This window comes from Papio anubis, chromosome 1 (assembly GCF_008728515.1).
Source record: "Papio anubis isolate 15944 chromosome 1, Panubis1.0, whole genome shotgun sequence".
NCBI classification, from domain to species: Eukaryota; Metazoa; Chordata; class Mammalia; order Primates; family Cercopithecidae; genus Papio; species Papio anubis.
Window position 1 is genome coordinate 29377272 of NC_044976.1, and position 15810 is coordinate 29393081.

General features: G+C 44.4%; 1 protein-coding gene across 34 annotated transcripts in view; it reads right to left on the bottom strand.

Moving 5' to 3' along the window:
- PUM1 (pumilio RNA binding family member 1) overlaps positions 1 to 15810 on the bottom strand; it is a 136609-nt gene that overhangs the window by 103098 nt on the left and 17701 nt on the right. For 3 of the 34 annotated variants that reach the window (XM_031666454.1, XM_031666452.1, XM_031666451.1), the window contains exon 2: positions 6533 to 6633. The exons of the other annotated variants lie outside the window; for them this stretch is intronic. The gene's annotated coding sequence lies outside the window, so the exon portion shown is untranslated. The remainder of the gene's footprint in view (positions 1 to 6532; positions 6634 to 15810) is intronic. 34 annotated transcript variants of the gene reach the window in all.

The window sequence follows — 15810 nt, forward strand, 5'->3', positions numbered from 1 at the left end:
AAGGTTTTTGGGCCAGGCTCAGTGGCTCAAGCCTGTAATCCCAGCACTTTGGGAGGCCGAGACGGGCGGATCACGAGGTCAGGAGATCGAGACCATCCTGGCTAACACGGTGAAACCCCGTCTCTACTAAAAATACAAAAAATTAGCCAGGTGAGGTGGCGGGTGCCTGTAGTCCCAGTTACTCGGGAGGCTGAGGCAGGAGAATGGCGTGAACCCGGGAGGCGGAGCTTGCAGTGAGCTGAGATCCGGCCACTGCACTCCAGCCCAGGCGACAGAGTGAGACTGCGTCTCAAAAAAAAAAAAAAAACCAGGTTTTTGCTCAAATAGACAAACCTGGAACTATATTACCACATTCTGGAAAATGAAAAATTAAAAGCATCACTTTACAAATCTTTTGGCATGTGCCTGTAGTCCCAGCTACTCGTGAGGCTAAAGCAGGACTGCTTGAGCCCTGGAGATGGAGGTTGCAATGAGCCAAGATCATGCCACTACACTCCTGCCTGGGCCACAGAGGGAGACCCTGTTTCAAAAATAAAATAAAGTGTGCTGGGCATGGTGGCTCACACCTGTAATCCTAGCACTTTGGGAGGCCAAGGCAGGCGGATCACCTGAGATCAGAAGTTAAATACCAGCTTGGCCAACATGGCAAAACTCCGTCTCTACTAAAAATACAAAAATTAGCTCAGCGTGATGGCGCGCGCCTATAGTCTCAGCTACTCGGGAGACTGAGGCAGGAGAATCGCTTGAACCCTGTCTCTAAAAAAAACATACAAAAAAAAGAAAAAAAAAGTTATTTTCCATGACTACAGTGTAGACTAGTAGAAATAAAAGATGGAAATCTAAGTAGAGGGCTAGGAAGAGAATTAGGAGACCATACTGGTTATCAAGCCAAGAAATAAAGGAATTTTAGAAGACGACCTTACTGATTTTTTTTTTTTTTTTTTTTTTTTTTTGAGATGGAGTCTGACTCTGTTGACCGGGCTGGACGCAGTGGTGCGATCTAGGTTCACCGTAATCTCCACCTCCCAGGCTCAAGGTATCCTCCTACCTCAGCCTCCTGAGCAGGTGGGTGGGGCTACAGGTATGTGCCACCATGTCCAGCTAATATTCGTATTTTTTGTAGAAAATGGGGTTTCACTATGTGGCCCAGGCAGGTCTCAAAGCCCTGAGCCCGAGTGATCCTCCGGCATGGCCTCCCAAAGTTCTGGTCTTACAGGTGTTAGCCACCACGCCCAGCCTATTTTATTTTTTTGAGACAGGGTCTGGCTCTGTTACCTAGGCTGGAATGCAGTGGCGCAATGACAGCTCTCTACAGCCTCAAACTCCCATCTCAGCCTCCCAAATAGCCAGGACTAGAGACACACACCACCACATCCAATTAATTGTTTTTTATTTTTTTGTAGAGACAAGGTCTCACTATGTTGTCTAGGCTGGTTTCGAATTCCTGACCTCAAGCAATCCTCCCACCTTCTAAAGTGCTGGGATAACAGGTATTAGCCACTGCACCCAGCCATGGAAAATAAATTTAAACAGACGTGGGCACAAAGGAATTCTGAATTGTAAGAAGTTAATGATCCAAATAGAAATATCAATTATTTGAATAATTACAATTTATCAATTTTTCAAGCAGATATTATTGAACACTGAATCTCAAGCAGAATAAAGCAAACACTATGTTAGACCATGCATTCTGGAATAAAACCACTAAAAACACAGGCTTTGCTAGCATTCTGGTTCAGTTCTTGTATTTGCTTTGCTGGCATTCTTGTCCTGAACTTCTCAGTGTGTCTTTACAATGAACGTCCCTTTACTGGAGCCAATTTGACTAGTTGTCTGTTGCTTGATTACAGAAAGCAAACTCAGTTACAAAAGTATCACTGAGTTGGGGAGTTCATTAAATCACACTGAAAATGTCTATATTAAAACAAATTTACAGGCTCACACCTGTAATCACAGAACTTTGGGAGGCCGAGGTGGACGGATCACCCGAGATCACCAGTTCAAGACCAGCATGGCCAACACAGTGAAATCCTGTCTCTACCAAAAATACAAAAATTACCCGGGTGTGGCGGCTAACTGATGTATACGCAAAAAGTAGCAGTCAACACGGAGAAAGAAATGTGCTGAAGGAAGCAGAGACAATGGACTACTGTGCCCCTAAAAAAAACAGAAAGCCTCCAAGTATTCAGGAAGCCCACGTATATATTTCTTGCTCTGGGGTTCAGAGTGTCCTTAGTGTTCTTTCATTAAATACCCTGAATTTTTGTTAACTAGAGTAGATTTTCATACTTTAATAATAAAACTGCCTCTCCTAGATTATTTCCTCATAAAGATAGGCTATTCATCTCCACACCTACTTTTGTTCTCAAGGACTTTTTGCATACAGAAACCTAGATCATGATGGTTCCATTTCACTAAAAGGGATCAGAACAATATAATCAGAATAGTTGATGCCAAGAACCATTATGGAAAGGAAATACCAGTGAGAAAATGGCAGGCAAAGAGGAGAAACTTGAGCAATGAGAAAAAGAAAGAGAATATAAGTTTTAATCTAATTTGAATTTAATCATCAAAGGGAAAAAAACCTAGTAAGTCTGTTCTACAGCATCTTCTGCACACGACATATCTGTATTAATAACAACAACTATTACTAAGACTTACTTTGTGTCTGGTCCTGATCATATAAATACTTTACACACTTCATCATCTCTTTTAATAGTCATAACTACACAGAAGGTTGAGATAAGTGGGTCCCTTGAGCCTGCCACCAGCCTGGGCAACATGCGAAAATCCTGTCTCTACTAAAAATACAAAAATCAGCCAGGCATGATGGCACATGCCTGTAATCCCAGCTACTTAGGAGGCTGAGGCACAAGAATCGCTTGAGCCCAAGAGGCGGAAGGTGCAGTGAGCTGAGACTGCACCACTGCACTCCAGCCTGGGTGACAAAACAAGATTCTGTCTCAAAAGAAAAAAATAGTCATAACTACCCCGAAAACACAGGTACTGTTATTCCCATTTGTAAGCAAAGCAAGAAGTTGATGGGGCGCAGTGGCTCACATCTGTTATCCCAGCACTTTGGAAGGTCGAGACAGGCAGATAACCTGAGGTCAGGAAGTTGAGACCGGCCTGACCAACATGGAGAAACCCCATCTCTACTAAAAATACAAAATTAGGCCACGCGTGGTGGCTCACACCTGTAATCCCAGCACTTTGGGAGGCCGAGGCGGGCGGATCACGAAGTCAGGAGATTGAGACCATCCTGGCTAACGCGGTGAAACCCCGTCTCTACTCAAAATACAAAAAATTAGCCGGGCATGGTGGCGGACACCTCTAGTCCCAGTTACTCGGGAGGCTGAGGCAAGAGAATGGCGTGAACCCAGGAGGCGGAGCTTGCAGTGAGTCGAGATCGCGTCACCGCACTCCAGCCTGGGCAACAGAGCAAGACTCTGTCTCAAAAAAAAAAAATACAAAATTAACCAGGCGTGGTGGCATGCACCTGTAATCCCAGCTACTCAGGAGGCTGAGGCAGGAGAATCGCTTGAACCTGGCAGGCAGAGGTTGCAGAGAACCAAGATCGCACCATTGCACTCCAGCCTGGGCAACAAGAGTGAAACTCCGTCTCAAATAAAAAAAAAAAAAAAAAAAAGAAAAGCAAGAAGTTATTACAGTCCTTAAACAAAATATAGATAAATCATTCTTTCCTAATTACTGGAGGGGAAAAAAACCCAAAAACCTCTTTTGGTATAAATAGCTGCAAAACCTATTGCATGACGTTATGAATGAATGTTTGTATCATTTATTAACCGTCAATAACAACAACACTGAACACCAGGCACTGTGCTGCAACACAGACATTATTCCATTTTATATATGAGGAAACCAAGGTTTACAGAAATCACGTAACTGATAAAGATCCGAAATAGAATTCAAACTCAGCTTTTTTTTTTGAGACAGAGTCTCACTCTGTTGCCCAGGCTGAAATGCAGTGGCACTACCTCGGCTCACTGCAACCTCTGCTTCCCGGGTTCAAGCAATTCTCCTACCTCAGTCTCCTGAGTAGCTGGGACTATGGGCACGTGCCACCAAACCTGGCTAATTTTTTGTATTTTTAGTAGAGACGGGGTTTCACCATGTTAGCCAGGCTGGTCTCAAACTCCGACCTTGTGATCCGCCTGCCTTGGCCTCCCAAAATGCTGGGATTACAGGTGTGAGCCACCATGCCCGGCCCAAATTCAGCTCCTTATGCCTTTTACCACTTGTTCCTATTGTCATCAAAGGCAAGAGCAGACTGGACAGGGTGGCTCACACCTCTACATGGCCAGTACTTTCAAGGCCAGTACTTTTGAGGTGAGGCCAGGAGTTCAAGATAGCTTGGGCAGCACAGCAAGACTCTCATCTCTATAAAAAGTACGTTCAGGCAAACATCCTGCTCCCTCGTCAGGGCACACAGCTAAACATGGGATTGGACAGCAGGGGGGGCAGGTATTCAGAGTGCTCTGGGGGCCACTCAGTGTTCTGTTTAGAAGAATGCTATAAAGATCCTGGCTATACATGAGGACATGTTTAGGTCTTTGGAGCTACACTCAAGAGGACACGAAGGGTAGGAAAAACCACACAAAGGCAAAGAACTTACATCAAGACCAGGCCTAAAATACATTAATGTGGGTGGTTCAGCACAAGGGCAGTTGTAAATGGCTATCATGAAGAAGAGTATGATTGATTGCCCCATTTTAGACGAAGATAAGAGTAATTGATGAGTCAGATAACCATATGAGAGAAGGTAAAGATACTGTTGATTACCATGGTTGTGGTTTCTTCCCTGAACACTGGCTTCACATAGTTTTTTGTGCTAAGAACAGATACCAACCAGTGTACTGTACACAAGACTTAAACAAGGGGTTATGGTCAGAAGAAACTAAAAGACAATATTCAGTGTGAGATTTTTCACTCTTTATGAAGTCACAATATCCTACAAAGAAAAACCATGCATCGACTATTCAGCAATAAACCAGAAGAGCTAGAAAATAATATAGATCAGATCGAAATAAATTGAGCAGTGGATCAAAGATCGTAACACCTGGATTTTAAGACTAGCCACTTTACAATCACTCCTGTTGATATTTCTCTGCTGACATGACAGAAACTAAGTATCGGTAACACTTCATTAAAATTCTTTTCCAAGACTAGCAGGTTGACAGTGAAAAGGTTTAGGTCTGGGTATTTATTTCCCCATGAGAAAGCTAAACATCTAAAACATAATGAATATAGGCTGGGTGCAGTTGCTCATGCCTCCCAGCACTTGGGAGGCCGAGGCAGGCGAATCACTTGAGGTCAGGAGTTTGAGACCAGCCTGGCCAACATGGTGAAACCTTGCCTCTACTAAAAATACAAAAAATTAGCTGGGCATGGTGGGAGGCGCCTGTATTCCCAGCTACTCAGGAGGCTGAGGTAGGAGAACTGCTTGAAACGGGGAGGCAGCCAAGATTGCACCACTGCGCTCTAGCCCAGGTGATAAAGCACGATTCAGTCTAAAAAAAAAAAAAAAAAGGAATATAAGATTATTCAGGATTTAAAATAAAAACTAGCATCATTCAGGGCCGGGCGTGGTGGCTCATGCCTGCAATCCCAACACTCTGGGAGGCCTAGGTGGGCAGATCATGAGGTCAGGAGATGATCCTGGCTAACATGTTCAGGAGGTCAGGAGACCATCCTGGCTAACACGGTGAAACCCCATCTCTACTAAAATATACAAAAAATTAGCCAGGCGTGGTGGCAGGGGCCTGTAGTCCTGGCTTCTCAGGAGTCTGAGGCAGGAGAATGGCGTGAACCCGGGAGGCGGAAGTTGCAGTGAGCCAAGATCGTGCCACTGCACACCAGCCTGGGCAACAGAGCGAGACTCCGTCTCAAAAAAAAAAAAAATTGGCATAATTTAATACTTCAACTGCTAAAGAATAAATAAATATGGCCAAATGGGTGCATATCTTTTATTTCAGAAGAAAATGCAGATGATCTTTAAAGCTAAAGATTTAAAAAAAGAGAGAGAAATATGTTCAAAGGAGAAATATCAGCTACCAGGCATGCCTACAGTGTTAGTCTCCATGAACTGAGGGTGTAGAAATCATTTAAACAAGGGGGAAAAACTTTAACCTGAGATTACTTCTCTAGTTGATTCGCTCTCCCTTTGCAATGCACTAGGCATTGCAGAAATGTAGACTACTGTTCAAAGACCATGGTAGACACTACTTTCTACATTCTCCTTAACATCTGAAGTAACACCCGCCAAGTACCAAACCGTACCTTATTAACAGTGCTATGGTGACTTGTCTTATCTCCCTAAAAATAATCCCTTGAGCATCTAGCACAGTATCAAAAACATGACACACGCTTTACATAGAAATATTTATAATGTGAGAAACTGCCCTTAGTCATACAAGTGGTAAAATAGCAGAAATAGTACTGCTAGAGCTAGGTTCTTTAAGATGATTCTTACCTTTCTTTAAAACACGCACACAAACAAACACAACTTTACCTTGCTTTATTTGACTTTTCTGGACATCTGACAATATGTAATATGGGTTTGATTAATATTCATGCCCTCTGATCTGGTAATTCCACTTCTAGGAATTTTATCTAAGCAAATCATGAGAAATACAGGCATAGATTTGTTAACAAAGATCTTTAACCTGGTACTGTAATAGGAGAAGAGGGAAACAGTCTAAACATAGCAGTAATTATTAAAGCATATACTTATTGAGAGAATTTATATAGCTATTTAAAATGTTTTAAAATTATACACACACACACACACACACATTTTTTTTTCCCCCTTTTCACTTTTTGAGACAATGCCTCATTCTGTCAACCAGGCTGGAATGCAATGTCACAAACATGGCTCACGGCACCCCTGACCTGCCAGGTTCAAGTGGTCCTCCCACCTCAGCTTCCTGAGTAGTTGGGACTACAGATATGCCACCATGCCTGGCTGACTTTTTAATTTTCTTATAGAGATGAGGTCTCCCTGTTACCCAGGCTAAAAAAAAAATTTTTTTTTGAGACGGAGTCTCGCTCTGTCACCCAGGCTGGAGTGGCACGATCTCGGCTCACTGCAAGCTCCCTCCGCCTCCTGGGTTCACGCCATTCTCCTGCCTCAGCCTCCCGAGTAGCTGGGACTATAGGCGCCTGCCACCAGGCCATTAATTTTTTTGTATTTTTAGTAGAGATGGTGTTTCACTGTGTTAGCCAGGATGGTCTCAATCTCCTGACCTCATGATCCACCACCTCGGCCTCCCAAAGTGCTGGGATTACAGACGTGAGTCACTGCACCTGGCCTACCCAGGCTAAAACTTTTTAAACACAGAAAAATGTATGTATGTGTAAGGACTCTATAACGTAGGCTATAGATGGGTGTATATAAAAAAATATGTTAGACTGGGCCCAGTGGCTCACGCCTGTAATCTCAACACTTTGGGAGGCTGAGGCAGGCTAATCACCTGAGGTCAGGCATTCAAGACCAGCCTGGCCGACATGGTAAAACCCCGTCTCTACTAAAAATACAAAAATTAGCCAGGCATGGTGGCACACTTGTAATTCCAGCTACCTGGGAGGCTGTGGCAGGAGAATTGCTTCAACCCAGGAGGCAGAGGCTGCAGTGAGCAAGAGAGCTGAGATGCTGCCACTGCGCTCCAGCCTGAGCAAGACTCTATCTCACAGGAAATTTAAAAAAAACTCATGCCAGGTCCAGTGGCTCACGCCTGTAATCCCAGCACTTTGGGAGGCCGAGGCAGGCAGATCATGAGGTCAAGAGATCAAGACTATCCTGGCCAACATGGTAAAACCCTGTCTCTACCAAAAATACAAAATAATGAGCCAGGCATGGTGGCGGGCGCCTGTAGTCCCAGCTACTCAGGAGGCTGAGGCAGGAGAATTGCTTGAACCCAGGAAACGGAGGTTGCAGTGAGCAGAGATCACGCCACTGCACTCCAGCCTAGGCGGCAGAGCGAGACTCCATCTCAAAAAAATAAATAATAAATAAAAATTTTTTTACAAACTCATAACCATAATATAGGAGGAAAAAATGTATCTATCTATCTAGCCAGACACAGTGGCTCACATTTGTAATCCCAGAACATGAGGAAGTAAAGGCAGTAGGATCCCTTGAGGCCAGGAGTTTGAGACCAGCTTGGGCAACACGGTGAGATCCTCTCTCTAAAAATAATAAATTAGGCCAGGTACAGTGGCTCACGTCTGTAATCCCAGCACTCTGGGAGGCCGAGGCAGGCGGATCACTTGAGGTCAGGAGTTTGAGACTAGCCTGCCCAACATGGCGAAACCCCCTCTCTACTAAAAATACATAAAATTAGCCAGGCATGGAGGCAGGGACCTGTAATCCCAGCTACTCGGGAGGCTGACACAGGAGAATCGCTTGAACCTGGAAGGCACAGGTTGCAGCAAGCCGAGATTATGCCAGTGCACTCCAGCCTGGGCGACAAAAGTGAAACTCCATCTCAAAAATGATAACAACAAATTGAATATTAAAAACAAAATACATGAACTGTGTCTTATCACTGAGAATTCTGATTCAGTAGGTATGGACTTAAGCCCAAGAATCTCTCTCTCTCTCTCTTTTTTTTTTTTTTTTTTTTTTTTAGTAGAGACAAGGGCCTCACACTATGCTGCCCCAGCTATTCTTGAACTCCTAGGCTCACACGATCCTCTCACTTTGGTTTCCCAAAGTGCTAGGATTACAGGCGTGAGTCACCACACCCCACCAAGACTCTCTTTATTGAAACAACTTCCTAGCACCGGATGGTAAGGGAAAAAGTAAATATTAAACTCCAATACAGGAAGCTAAAAGCTTCAATGAGATGTATACAACATACAATAATGGCATTAAAGGCAGGCACCCAAACTTGGAGAAAAGTGGGAGTAAAGGAGAATGTTTATCAGAGATGAAGATACATTAGTTGAAGCTTGAAAGATGAGGAAAAGGCTAGGTGAATGAGGAAGGTAGGGGATTCCAAGTGGAGAAAATTCCATAAATAAAAATAGCACTAGTATGCTGAGAAACCGCACAAACTACAAAAATAGGATGGGTATTCACAAAGCTACAAATACTTTAGTATAGCCAAAATGGAGTGCCAGCAAGGACTGGAGAGGCAAGCTGGGCCAAAACACAAAAGGCAGCTGGGCGTGCGATGGCATGTGCCTGTAGTGCCAGCTACACAAGGGGGAAGGGACTGCTTGAGCCCAGGAGTTCAAGTCCAGCCTGGGCAGCATAGCTGAGACCCTCCTCTCTAAAACTAATAATAAATTTAAAATAAAAATATATATCTTTTTTAAAAAAACATGAAAGGCCTCCTATGCCATAATGAGGAGCTTAGAAGTTATCCCAAAAGCAATAGGAAAGAAAACATACACACGAGCGTACACACACGAGCGCGTGCGCAAAAGGGTGAGACATAAGGAGACTGTATCTTCAAAAACATCAATTTGGCAGCGGCACAGACAATTGCCACAAAGAAGAAAAGGGGAGATGCAGGAAAGCCAGTGAGAAGACTACTGAACATCTCCAGGCAAGAAACATGAGCCTATCAAATAAAGCAACATAGGTATAATCTCGGAACTACTATAGGCAGGAACAGGAGGCAGAAATCTAGGATAGCTCCTAGTATGCCACAAATGAAGATATCGTCCATAGAAACGGAACACAGTAGAGGAACTGAAGGAAATAATTAAATTCAATTTTGAATAGCATCATACCATTCACTGAGCTCCTATGAAAACTAAAATCTTAGGCTTTTATTTTTTTAATAGATATTGCTATGTTTAATAGATATTGCTATGTCTTGCTATGTTGCCCCAGCTGTTTTCCAACTCCTAGGCTCAAGTGATCCTCCCACCTTGGCCTCCCAAAGTGCTATGATTACAGGCATGAGCCATCATGGCCAGCCAAAAAGCAGTAAATTTTTTTTAAAGAAAAGTTATCCTCTGGTGGGGGGAGGGGAGTGGGGAAAGGATATTATACTTTGATATAGCTTGGATGTTTGTCCCCTCCAAATCTCATCTGAAATGTGACTTCCAAGGTTGGAGGTGAGCCCAGGGTGTAGTGTCTGGGTCATGGGGGCCGATCCCTCACGAATTACTTGATACCCACCCCATGGTAATGAGTGAGTTCTCACTCCATTAATTCACACAACAGCTGGCTGTTTAAAAGTGCCTGGAACCTCTTCTCTCTCCAGCTCCCTCTCCGACCATGTGATACATGTGCTCCCACTGTGCCTTCTGCCATGAGTAAAAGTGTCCTGAGGCCTTAGCAGATGCTGAACCTTACTTCCTGTACAGTCTGCAAACCTGAGACAAATAAACCTCTTTTTGTTATAAACTGCCCAGTCTCCTATATTCCTTTATAGCAACATGAAATGGACTAACATACTTTTTTTGTTGTTGTTGTTGTTGTTTTTTGAGACGGAGTCTCGCTCTGCCTCCCAGGCTGGAGTGCAGTGGCGTGACCTCAGCTCACTGCAAGCACCGCCTCCCAGGTTCACGCCATTCTCCTGCCTCAGCCTCCCGAGTAGCTGGGACTACAGGCACCCGCCACCTCACCCAGCTAGTTTTTTGTATTTTTTTTAGTAGAGACGGGGTTTCACTGTGTTAGCCAGGATGGTCTCAATCTCCTGACCTCGTGATCCGCCCATCTCCTCCTCCCAAAGTGCTGGGATTATAGGCTTGAGCCACCACGCCCGGCCTAACATACTTTTTTAAAAAAAATGAGGATAAAAATGTGCATACAGTACTAGGTGGTTCAAATCATGTAAAAATATTAGAACACTTCCAGGACAAAGCGTATGATTACTCATTATTACTTCTAGATACAGAAAGGAAACACTTAATACTAAAATAAAATTATTTCTAGGCCAGGCCCGGTGGCTCACGCCTGTAATCCCAGGACTTTGGGAGGCCGAGGCAGGTGGATCATCTAAGGTCAGGAGTTCGAGACCAGCCTGGTCAAGATGGTTGGAATCCTATCTCTACTAAAACTACAAAAATCAGCCAAGCGTGATGGTGCATCCCTGTAATCCCAGCTACTCGGGAGACTGAGGCATGAGAATCACTTGAATCCAGGAGGCAGAGGTTGCAGTGAGCCGAGATTGCACCACTGCACTCCAGCCTGGGCGACAGAGCGAGACTCTGTATCAGAAAAACAAATAAAAAAATAAATGAAATGAAATGAAATAAAATCACCTCTAGATCTCATTGAATACACCCAACCTATTTCAGCAACCTATATTCAACATATCTACTAACCTTTTTAAAAATTAAAAGAGAGATAATTAATGTAAAGGACAGTACTTCATTGAGGGGAAAAAGCTAAATAATTTCGATTTCCAAGGTCTTTTCTAACATCAAAACTCCACAGGAAATGTATCAACCATCTGCTTTCATTCAAAATGGCAGACCAAGCTCTTAACAGATGGTATAAGGTTTGTCTTTTTTATAACTGTTTGAAATTCAGAAAATACAAAATGTACAAGAGCAAAGCATACTACCTGTAATCTCTTCATGCATACAAATATAAATATTTTGCAGTACTTTCTTCCAGTCCTTAATCCATGTACATCACTTTTAAGGGATACACTGAGCTTAAAGACCATTTTCTTAAAAGACAGGGTCTTGCTCTGTGGCCCAGGCTGGAGTGCAGTGGCACAATGTCGGCTCACTGCAGCCTCCACCTCCAGGAGCCAAGCCATCACAGGCATGCACCAGCTAATTTTTCTTTTTTTTTTTTTTTTTCAGTAGTGACAGGGTTTCTCCATGTTGGCCAAGCTGGTCTCAAATTCCTGACCTCAGGTGATCCACCCGCCTCATGTGCTGGGATTACAGGCATGAGCCACCACGTCCAGCCAGAAACAATTATCTTTGTAATTCCCTCCTCTCTTTATGAAACTAAGTTTCTCCAAAGGAACAACAGATGAATTTCATTGTTTTGCATTCCACAAGGCTTCTGACACTTAAAAGTGGTATCTCCCTAATTTGGGACAACTGGGGGGTGGGGGAAGCAATTTGACTCAATAAACTCTAACAAATTAAAGAACATTTCTTTTTTTTTTTTGAGATGGAGTTTTGCTCTTGTTGCCCAGGCTGGAGTGCAATGGCGCGATCTCAGCTCACCACAACATTCGCCTCCAGGGTTCAAGTGATTCCCCTGCCTCAGTCACCTGAGTACCAGAGATTACAGGCACCCGCCACCATGCCCGGCTAATTTTTTTTTTTTTTTTTTGGTATTTTTGTAGAGATGGGGTTTCACCATGTTGGCCAGGCTGGTCTTTAACTCCTGACCTCAGGTGATCCCCCTGCCTCAGCCTCCCAAAGTGCTGGAATTACAGGAGTGAGCCACCGTGCCCAGCCAGAATTATACACTTTAAATGGATAAACTACATATCTGTAAAGCTGTCTTTTTTTTTTTTTTTTTTTTTGAGATGAAGTCGTCACCCAGGCTGGAGTGCAGTGGTGCGACCTCAGTTCACTGCAACCTCTGCCCCAATCGGGTTCAGGGGATTCTCCTCCCTCAGCCTCTCGAGTAGCTGCAATTACAAGCGCCCCCCCCCCCCCCCCGCTAATTTTTTTTTGTATTTTCAGTAGAGACAGGGTTTCACCATGTTGGCCAGGCAGGTCTCGAACTCCTGGCCTCAGAAGAGCCACCCACCTCAGCCTCCCGAAGTGCTGGGATTTATAGGCTTGAGTCACCACACCCAGTCAAAGCTGCTATTTTAAAAAATCTTTAACAGGCCAGGCATGGTGGCTCATACCTGTAATACCAGCACTTTGGGAGGTCAAGGTCAACTGCACTCCAGCCTGGGCAACAAGAGCAAAACTTTGTCTCAAAACAAAACAAACAAAAATCAACAGTTTTCAAAAAATATTACACAAAAAAACATGCAGAGCATTCCTCTAAAGAAGTCTAATAACTGCAGGGGTTTTTTTTGTTTTTTGGGGGTTTTTTTGAGACAGAGTCTTGCTCTGTCGCCCAGGCTGGAGTGCAGTGGCACAATCTTGGCTCACTGCAACTTCCGCCTCCCAGGTTCAAGCGATTCTCCTGCCTCAGCCTCCTGAGTAGCTGGGATTACAGGTGCCCGCCACCACACACGGCATGTTGGTCAGGCTGGTCTCAAACTCCTGACCTCGTTATCTGCCCACCTCCGCCTCCCAAAGTGCTGGGATTACAGGCATGAGCCACCGCGCATGGCCCAACTGCAAGTACCAACACATGTACACCATTCAGGGCCAAGTTCTTTAACCAAATTCCCAAGTATTAAACTTACCCAACCTATTGCCAATCACTGACCCCACCACTTCTTACATGGAGGTCTAAGACTATATTCACAGCAGTCCAGGCGCAGTGGCTCACGCCTGTAACCTCAGCACTTTGGGAGGCCAAGGCGGGCGGACCATAAGATCAGGAGTTCAAAAACCAGCCTGGCCAACATAGTGAAATCCCATCTCTACTAAAAATACAAAAAGTAGCCAGGCATGGTGGTGCACACCTGTAGTCCCAGCTATTCAGGAGGCTGAAGCAGTAGACTCACTTGAACCCAGGAGGCAGAAGTTGTGGTGAGCCAAGATCGCACCATTGCACTCCAGCCTGGGCGACAGAGCGAGACCCAATCTAAAAAAAAGATTATATTCACAGCAAGGAGCAAAATGCCAGGGCAGCCAACAACTACACACTGAGCTGAAGCCACAGTGCTACTATGGCTCTTTACAATATCCAGAAGTCAAAGAAACTGAATGTAAAAAACAAAAAGGGGATCAGAAATCTCTCAAAAGAAAAAAAAAAAAAGATGATTTACCCTACCCTCAGCACTTCAGCACTGACTCCTCTCCTGGCATTATGTTGTCAGTTCTTTCATCCTGCATGAATGTTTAAGTCCTTTCACAAGAGTGAATAACTAGATTCTAATTTTTAAAGTATTCTTTCCACACACCCAGAAACCTAATTTTGTACTCAGGCTTAGCCTGCAGAGTATTCAGCTAATGCTGTTGCCTGAGAGAAAATGGGCACATGCACCAAAGATATGTGTGTCTTCTGAAAATACAGAAAGGTGTGATGAAAAACAAGCAATAACATCCTACTGGCTGGGCGCAGTGGCTCACTCCTGTAATCCCAGCACTTTTTGAGGTGGAGGCGGTGATCACCTCAGGTCAGGTGTTCGAGATCATCCTGGCTAACATGGTGAAACCCCATCTCTACTAAAAGTACAAAAATTAGCTGGGTGTGGTGGCACATGTCTGTAATCCCAGCTACTGGGGAAGCTGAGGCAGGAGAATGGCTTGAACCCAGGAGGTGGAGGTTGCAGTGAGCCGAGATCACACCACAGCACTATACAGCCTGGGTGACAAAAGTGAGGCTCCGTTTAAAAAATTTTAAAAAGGCCAAGTGCAGTGGCTCATGCCTGTAATACCAGCACTTTGTGGAGGCCGAGGCTGGCAGATCACAACGTCAGGAGATCGAGACCATGCTGACTAACACGGTGAAACCCAGTCTCTACTAAAAATACAAAAATTAGCCAGGTGTGGTGGCAGGCACCTGTAGTCCCAGCTACTTGGGAGGCTGAGGCAGGAGAATGGCATGAACCCAGGAGGCAGTGCTTGCAGTGACCCAGAGCTTGCAGTGAGCCGAGATCACGTCACTGCACTCCAGCCTGGGCAACAGAGGGAGACTGTCTCAAAAAAATAAAATTAAATTAAATTAAATTAAATAAATAAATAAACAAAATAAAAATCTTACTACTTTACAGTTTAGAAAGCACTTCAACCACATCTGTAACTGAAATTCAAAGTACAACGCTTCCTAACTGCTGTTTTTTCCTCTAAGTAAGAATCTCATGATTCATTATGCTTTCCTCTTCTCTTCAGCCAACAGGACCATCAAAGTACTCTTTATTTATTTATTTATTTATTTTTTTTTTTTTTGAGACAGTGTCTCGCTCTGTTGCCCAGGCTGGAGTGCAACGGTGAGATCTTGGTTCGTTGCAACCTCCGCCTCCCAGGTTCAACAAATTCTTCTGCCTCAGTCTCCCAAGTAGCTGGGACTACAGGCGCATGCCACCACACCTGGCTAATTTTTTGTATTTTTAGTACAGACAGGGTTTCACTGTGTTAGCCAGGACGGTCTCGATCTCCTGATCTCGTGATCTGCCTGCCTCAGCCTCCCAAAGTGCTGGGATTATAGGCTTGAGCCACCATGCCCGGCCCATCAGGGTAAATTCTATAACCCATTATTCTGGTACATATATCTAACTTTACTCCAATTTATTTTCCTGTCATGACCTTTTATTCCCATGGTCACATCTCACTACCACCTATCATATAACTTTTACTAATTTCACATCAAAAACCTTTTGAAGACGGGCGCGGTGGCTCACGCCTGTAATCCTAGCACTTTGGGAGGCTGAGGCGGGTGGATCACCTGAGGTCAGGAGTTCAAGACTAGCCTGGCCAATATGGCAAAACCCCGCCTCTACCAAAAATACAAAAATGAGCTGGGCATGACGGCGCATGCCATTAATCCCAGCTACTCAGGAGGCTGAGGCAGGAGAATCACTTGAACCCGGGAGGAGGAGGTTGCAGTGAGCCAAGATAGTGCCACTGCACTCCAGCCTGGGTGACAGTGAAACTCTGTCTCAAAAAATAAAAAAACAAACAAAAAATACAAAAATTTGCCAGGGGCGGTAACTCATGCCTATAATCCCAGCACTCTGGGAGGCCGAGGCAGGTGGATCACTTGAGGTCAGGAGTTCGAGATCAGCC